Below are 7,161 nucleotides of genomic sequence, written 5' to 3'. Positions count from 1 at the left end.
CCGTTTCCCCTGGAGGTCACTCGAGCCAAAATACCAAGAGCCAGGCGGCCGGGCAGATGGCCATTCCCAGGAAAGCAGGAGCCGAGAAGAGGGAACCTGTGCCCCCTTCCCACTCCCACAACCCAGCTGTGTCAGCAGAAAGTCCACCCAGGCTGGGTTCGAATCCCACTTACTGTGTGATCTCAGCCAAGTCACTTCATTTCTTTGAACGTCAGTTTTCTCTTCTGTAAAATGGGCATAAAGCTACCTTAAAGGGCTGTTGTGAGGATGTACTGACCAGATGTATAAAGCATCCGGCACACATTAAGCGCTTAATAATTGTCTCTTTGGAGACGGGAAAAGAGCCAGGCTGACTTTCCACATGAGGAAGTGAGGATGCTGGAGACTGGCCCCTCCAACTTAATCCCTGGCCCATCACCCTCAGGAAGTCCACAGCCTCCTCAACCGGCAGGGCTGGCAGGTGAGAGTGATGCTGTGCCCCTGAGGGAAGGAGGGCCTGGGGTCTGAATGCAGACCCACACAAATCAGGAAGCACAGGGTGCTCCGTGGGCAGAGATGGAGAGAGAAGATCCAGCTACTGGGGTCAGGCGGCTGCAGCAGAAGCGGGATGCCCTGGTGCCCTCTCAGGGCACTGCCCCAGGCACTGACTGAGCAGGTGCTCCAGGCCCCGAGGAGATGAGAGCCCCTGGTTTGCTGGAATCCCTGATCCTCCTTTGGCAAGTTGAGAGGCTGCCTGTCCTCACCCACGGGCTCCTAGGTGTGGACACGTACAGACACATTTGCACAGAAACACAGATACACACACTCAAACACAGACATACATAGACACATCCGTATACCCAGGGACACACACTCTCACACACACACACACACTCTCTTCAGGTCACAGGCCTCAGGGCAGGGGAAGCCCTAGACACTTTCCCCCTTTGATGGAACAGGAGACTGAGGCCCCGGGGGGCTGCTGGTTTCCTGCCCACCTGCCTTTCCCTCAAGCTCACACACTACTCCTATGCACACACCACCCACCACCGGGGAGGCCCCCCAAAAGCTCCTCAGCCTCATTCCAATAGAGCAATACACCTCGGCTCCCCAAAACAGGGGTTCAGTTCTTGCTCACATTTTTATCCCCTGTTGACAGATGAGGAAACCGAGGTGCAGAGTCAGGCCAGGCTTGTGAAAAGCATGCAGAGGACCAGAGGAGGTGGGATGCAAACCCAGGCTCAATGGATGGACTCGACGTCGAGGCCTCCCCAGAACTCCTCATCGCAGACACCTTGCTGTGGCTGAACCCCAGTTCTCCCCACTCCCACCCCCTCACGCCTACACATCCGCTCCCTCCCCAGAGAAGTTCAGGCCGTGGGAGCCAGCCCTCCCTTCCTTCCAGGCTTCTGTGGATGCCCTGGACCACGTCCACCAATAGCCACCGGAGGACAGGCAGAGCCGGGGCTGAGTCAGCTGGTGCCCCATGGCACTGCCTGGCACAAGAGCTCCTAGGAGGCTTTGCTGAGAGGATGAATCAGGAGGCTGGACACGAAGTCACCACCCAGGGACGTGCCTGCAGCGCCACCTGGTGGTGACGTGGCACTCCTGCTACTCTCGGCCCTTGTCCTGCCATCCCATCCCTGTGGGTTCGGTAGATGGTTTAGTGAGCAGCTACTACGTGCCAAGCAATGGGTGGCCAGGCACTGAGAATGGGACCAGTCCGGGAAGATCTGGGGGACAGCACTCCAGGCAGACAAGTGCTCTGAGACCGGAAGGAGTTGGTCGTGACCCAGAAGGAGCAAAATGGTCAAAGTGGCTAGACCCGGGTGCCAGGGGTGGAGACGGAGGGGGAAGTGGGCCGGGTTGGTGGCCAGATCTCATGGGGCTTTTTAGGCTGTGGTGAGGATATGGTCGATGGTTTAAAGGCTGCTGTGGGGAGGACAGACTGCAGGGTGAAAACAGGAAATCAGGCAGAATATGATGGTGGCTCAGACACCAGGGGGTGGCGGGGAGGGTGGGAAGAAGTGCCTGGATTCTAGAACTGACAGGATTTGCAGACGGTTTGGATGGGGCTGTGAGATAAAGTGGGGAATGAAGGACAACCCCAAGGCTTTTGTCTGAGCACCTGAGGAAAGGTGAGGTCCTTTACTGTGAAGAGAAGACGGAGGAGAAGCAGGTTTGGCGGGGGGACCAGGTGCCTTCGGGCAGTTTAAGGTGGAGACGCCTGTAATACGTCCAAGGGGAGGAGCCGGGGAAGTGGGTGGGTCTGTGCCTCTGGAGCTCAGGGGGAGGGTGGGGCTGGAGATCCACATGTGAAGTTGCCAGGGTACAGATGGCAGCCCACGCCGTGAGGATGGGTGAATCACCTAGGAGCAGGCACAGGACAGAGCAGGGGGCCTCTGACCTTTACAGTTTGAGGAGACGAGGAGCAGCAGCCAGGAGGTAGGAGAGCCGGAGCCAGTGGAGAGAGTGTTTCAAGAAGGTGGGAGTGAGCAACTGGGTCCGAGGCTGCTCAGATGGGAGAGAAAGGAGCCTGGGCATCACCCCAAGCCAACTTGGCAATGCCACGGCGGTCATCGGGGACCTTGAGAAGGGGGGTTCCAGCGGAGGGTGAAAGTCTGATTGGAGGGAAAGTGGCGGCTGCGAACGGAGACCTCACTTCTGAGGAGTTTCACTATAAAGGGAGCAGAAGAATGGCGGGAGCCGGAGGGTGATAGCGGCCTGGGAGGTTTGGTCTTTAATTTTTGGGCTGGAGCAGATTTTACAGCATGTTTGTGGACTCATGGAGTGATCTCGTGGAGAGGGACGGTTGGAGCGCACGGGAGAGAGAATCGCAGGCGTGGGGTGACAGGATGGGTGCTCGTGGGAGGGGACTGGGTTACTGGGGGCAGAGATACTCCGTCCCTAACAGGAGGGAAAGCAGAACAGCATGTGGCTGAGGGGGGGGGGGCCTAGAGTTGGGCTGCCTGGGTCCAAATCCTGGCTCTACCACTGATAAACCCTGGGACTAGAACAAGTCATTCCTGTTTCCTGAGCCTCAATTTTCTTACCTGTAAAACATGCGTGGTGATGAGAGTAAAAGCTGGCAGTGTGGCCGCTTGCTCCCAGCCGTGAGTTATTCTAAGCATCTCACACATTTTAATTCAGTGGATTCTCACTTCAAGAGTGAAGGAGCAGGGCCAGCCCAGTAACCTAGTAGTTGAGTTCGGCGCACTCTGCTTCAGCAGCCCAGGTTTGTGGGTTAAGTTCCCAGGCACAGACCTATACCACTTGTCAGCTATGCTGCGGCAGTGTCCCACATACAAAATAGAGGAAGATTGGCATAGATGTTAGCTCAGCAACAATCTTCCTCAAGCAAAAAAAGAAGATTGGCAATGGACGTTAGCCCAGGGTGAATCTTCCTCAGCAAAAAAAAAAGAGTGAAGGAATGACTGGGCCTGGCTGACGGCCTGCAGAATAAGGTGTGGGATCATGCAGGAGGGGCCACTTGCCCCCAAGAGCATTGATGAAGCCTTCCTGGTGGAGGTGACAGCAGACTGGGGCCTAGAGGGATGATTAGAAACTAGTGAGGCAGAGAAGAGAAGAAAGAGAAGTCTGGGCTTGCCACCCATGGGCAAAAGCCCAGTGGTGTTACTGAGTCTGGACATGAGTTCTGAGATCCACACTTCCAGTCCTCTTGGGCATGTGGGGAAACTGAGGCCCAGAGCAAGGAGGAGCCCGGTGAGTCATTGGCAGACTGGGCACTGGCTCCTGGCTCCTGGCTCCTGACTGCAGCCCCAGCTTTGGGCGCCTCCACTTGCTCTGGTCACACCCCTGGGGCTCATACTTGGGGCCTTGGCAAAGCTATAGGGTAGGATTTGAGGGCGATTTGAGCTCTGACAAGCAGCTTTTCAGAGTCCTAGGGCCAGGGGTGTGGCCCAGCCCTGCCGCAGACGTGGGTCAAAGCAGTTCTGGACTCAGACCCCAGGAGAACAGCCATGCTCTTCAGCCCTGAGCCGCCTGGCCCCACTGACTTCCGGCCCCATCTCCTGCCTCTAGCCCTCTTTACCCTCCAGCAAGCTTTTCTAATGGTGGAACTGCCGGCATTGGCAAGTCTCTGGGGAAGCCAATTTGAGTGTGATGGGGGGGAGGCACCTGTCATCACATTCTGGGTCCCAGAGGTGTTGGGCTGGGACACTGTCCCATGTCTCATCCTTGCAATTTACAAGGGGCTTCTATCCAGCATCTCATATGAACCTCACTGAAACCCCGACAAGTGGGCAGGACAGGAATCCTGATCCCCATGGCACTATTAAAGAAGAAGAGGCTCAGATAAGGATGTGGCTTGCAGAAGGTCACACAGCAAGTTGGAGATGGGGCTAGGATGAAGCCTGATTTCTGGTTCCATGTGATCCCATGTTTCTGTGAATAGCTCACGGTCTGGATAGGAATAGAAGCAGCCAGCGCCCTCCCTCAGTAAAGGGCCGCCCAACTTCAGTGTGATTCCAGGGAGATGGGAAGTGTGGAGATGCAGGATCCCTTAGTCTGAGTCTCATTTTGCTGTGTGACCTTGGGTAGCTCCTTTCCCTCTCTGGGTCTCTTTCCCATCCATTCAGGGAGGGCCCGGATATGATAATTCTAAGATCCTTGTTGTCCAAAGCCTCTGACCCTGGTACCCAGGAGGAGAAGACACGCTGTGAGGGAAAGAGAGAAAGAGAGATGGGTCCAGGGATGGGTGGGACCAAGGAAGAGGTTGGGAGGAAGGTGAGGGGAGTAGCAATGTGGCCTCAGGGAAGTCGTTTCCCCTCTCTGAACCTCAGTTTCCACAGTTTGCCAAATGGGGTCACCATGAAGGTCCTTCCTGGCCCAGATGTGGGACAAATATCAGTCTTTTCCTCCCCACCACCAAGAGCTGGGCCTGGGCCTTGCTGCTGCTGGCCAGGGTGGCTTGGGGACCCCATGGGAAGATGTCAAACCAGGTCTCAGTTTGGCTGCTTTGGTTGGCTGACCTCTGCTGGCCCAAGGGAGGTGGAGGGTGGGGGTGTCCTTCCGGTGTGGACAGGCCCAGGCAGTGCCAGCGCCTTGACTCAGAGATGACTGAGATGGCAGAAAAAGCTTGGGCTTAGGAGCCCCCAGGTCTGGGTTTGAATCTCATCCCTGATACTTCGTAGCTGTGAGATCTTGGGCAAGTCACCTAAGACCTCACTGAGCCTCCATGTCCTCCTCTGTAAAACGAGGACGCCAATCCGAGGATGCTGTGAGGCTGGAATGAAATAAGAACAGTGAGGAATGGTGCAGCTGGCTTGGGCTCTAGAGGACCAGCTGAGATTCCTCCTTCCTCTGCTTTCCTTGCAGCCCACATGGGACCAGCACAGGCCTGGAGGCAGCACCAAGGCCCCGGTAGCCCTTCTGTCCCCCAGTGCACCCCTGTCTGGACTTGGAGTCGGCCTGGAATCCAGGGCAGAGTGGATGTCCCCTACCAGAATCGGAGACACCTGCAGCCTCGGAGCTGGGGGATACTGAACATTCCCGGCTCCTGCTGACAGACAAGCAGCTTAGGATAAAAGGCTCCTGCTCCACTGGGTCCAGGCGTCAGCCTCCGTGGGTGGGAGGGTTTGCTGAAGTGAGAGGCTGATGAGAGCGCAAGGGAGGGCTGGCTGGAGGCAAGCACCTTCCAACCAGTTTCCGATTTCCTTTGCTGTCCTCCCCTATCTCTGGCTGGCAGCTTTTCAGGATTAGCTGCTGTGGTCAGGAGCTGCCAGCTGGGCCGGCCTGGCACAGCCTCAGGGAGGTGTATGAGGGCTGTCTGGTAGCTGGGCACAGTCAAGGAAGGGGGCATGAGTCCAGTTTTCGAAATTTGTCCCTCAGGAAATTTGTCCTTTGGAAATTTGGGAAGTGGTGGGGAGAGGTGCGTGTCTGCCACTCACACATGATCCGTGTAGCACATCCACATTGTACAGGGAGAGAAATAGCTCAGGGAGGTGGAGTGATCACGCAAGGCCACGCAGCTGGTCTGACCCTGGCTGCATCCCATGCCATCCAGTGGACACGCCTCCCTGACGGCTGACAGATGAGCTAGGAGGGGCTCATGTCCGTGCGGGTCAGTACCTTCTACACCATCGCCCCAATGGCAGCTACCATGTACTGAGCACCTACCCTGTGCCAGGTGCCTGTGAGGCTGGTGTCCCGTTCTACAGACAAGAAAACAGAAGCCCAGACAGGGGAAGCAACTTGCTCTAGATCACACCCCAAACCGGCGATCGAGGCAGGGTTTGAACCCAGGACTAACTCCAGAGCCTGTGTTCTCACCTGCCCCATGCTCAGCAGAGACCTCCCCGCTTTGACACATGTCAAGCCCACGGCAGCTGTGCTGCCCACGGCTGCACCAGGCCCTGCTCTGGCCGAGAGCATTTGTACGCAGAGCGGAAAACACAGTGGGGTGCAGCAGGCCTCTCCCGAAAGAAACCGACCTCACCTTGGCAAATCTCAGGGAAGGGGCTTGGAGGCTCAGTTGGGTCACAGGTTCACTCCTTGACCAATCAACTGTGCCCAGGGCTGGGGTCAGATAACCATGTAGCAGCCCCCTACAGACCATGGTGGCCAAGGCGGTGGGGCATGGCCTTTGCCTAGAGATTTGACCCCTGGGCCAAAGGTTCTGTTTAAGTTACATCTGCCTCCCCTGGCTTCTGAGCGTCCTGTTCCCAACTTGCATGACAAGAGGCTGGGGGGTCAGGGTGGGTCCTCTCGAAACTGCTTTCCTTGGGCCGGGCCCCTTCGTCCAGCCGACAGGCCATGTCTGCCCGGGGAACTGAAGTGTATGGACAGGGGTCAGAAGCTACTCGAAGGACTTGTCTCTGTGCCCAACTCATGTGTGAGCCTTGGGGGTAAGTCACATGGTTCACCCTCTGGTCTCAGTTCACACATCACCCACAGAGAGGTCCCCCAGCTCCCCAGCCGCAGTCTGTCCTTCTCTATTGTGTCTCTGTGAGGTCTGTCTTTCCTGGCAGATTGTGAGGGCAGGAGGCAGGGCTGACACAAAATAGACATTTAATAAATATTTGCTGAATGAAGTTTCTCTAAACTCTGGTGTTCCCATCTGTACAACGGGGGAACAACAGCCCCCGTGAAGTTTAAATCAGATAGTACCCAGAGCCCCACCCCGGGCCTGGGATGCAGCCGGAGCTCCCGGCCCTGGAGCCG

At 56.7% G+C, this 7,161-nt stretch overlaps 1 long non-coding RNA gene across 1 annotated transcript; it reads left to right on the top strand.

The window, feature by feature from the left end:
* Positions 1–2,269: 2,269 nt before the first annotated feature.
* Positions 2,270–7,031, top strand: LOC139080242 (uncharacterized). The gene is made up of 2 exons (XR_011534571.1): positions 2,270–2,424; positions 5,317–7,031. It is a non-coding gene; the product is annotated as an uncharacterized lncRNA (long non-coding RNA).
* The last annotated feature ends 130 nt before the right edge of the window (positions 7,032–7,161 follow it).

Source organism: Equus przewalskii, chromosome 29, assembly GCF_037783145.1.
Source record: "Equus przewalskii isolate Varuska chromosome 29, EquPr2, whole genome shotgun sequence".
Lineage (NCBI taxonomy): Eukaryota > Metazoa > Chordata > Mammalia > Perissodactyla > Equidae > Equus > Equus przewalskii.
This window is presented reverse-complemented; position numbering and strand designations above follow the sequence as displayed.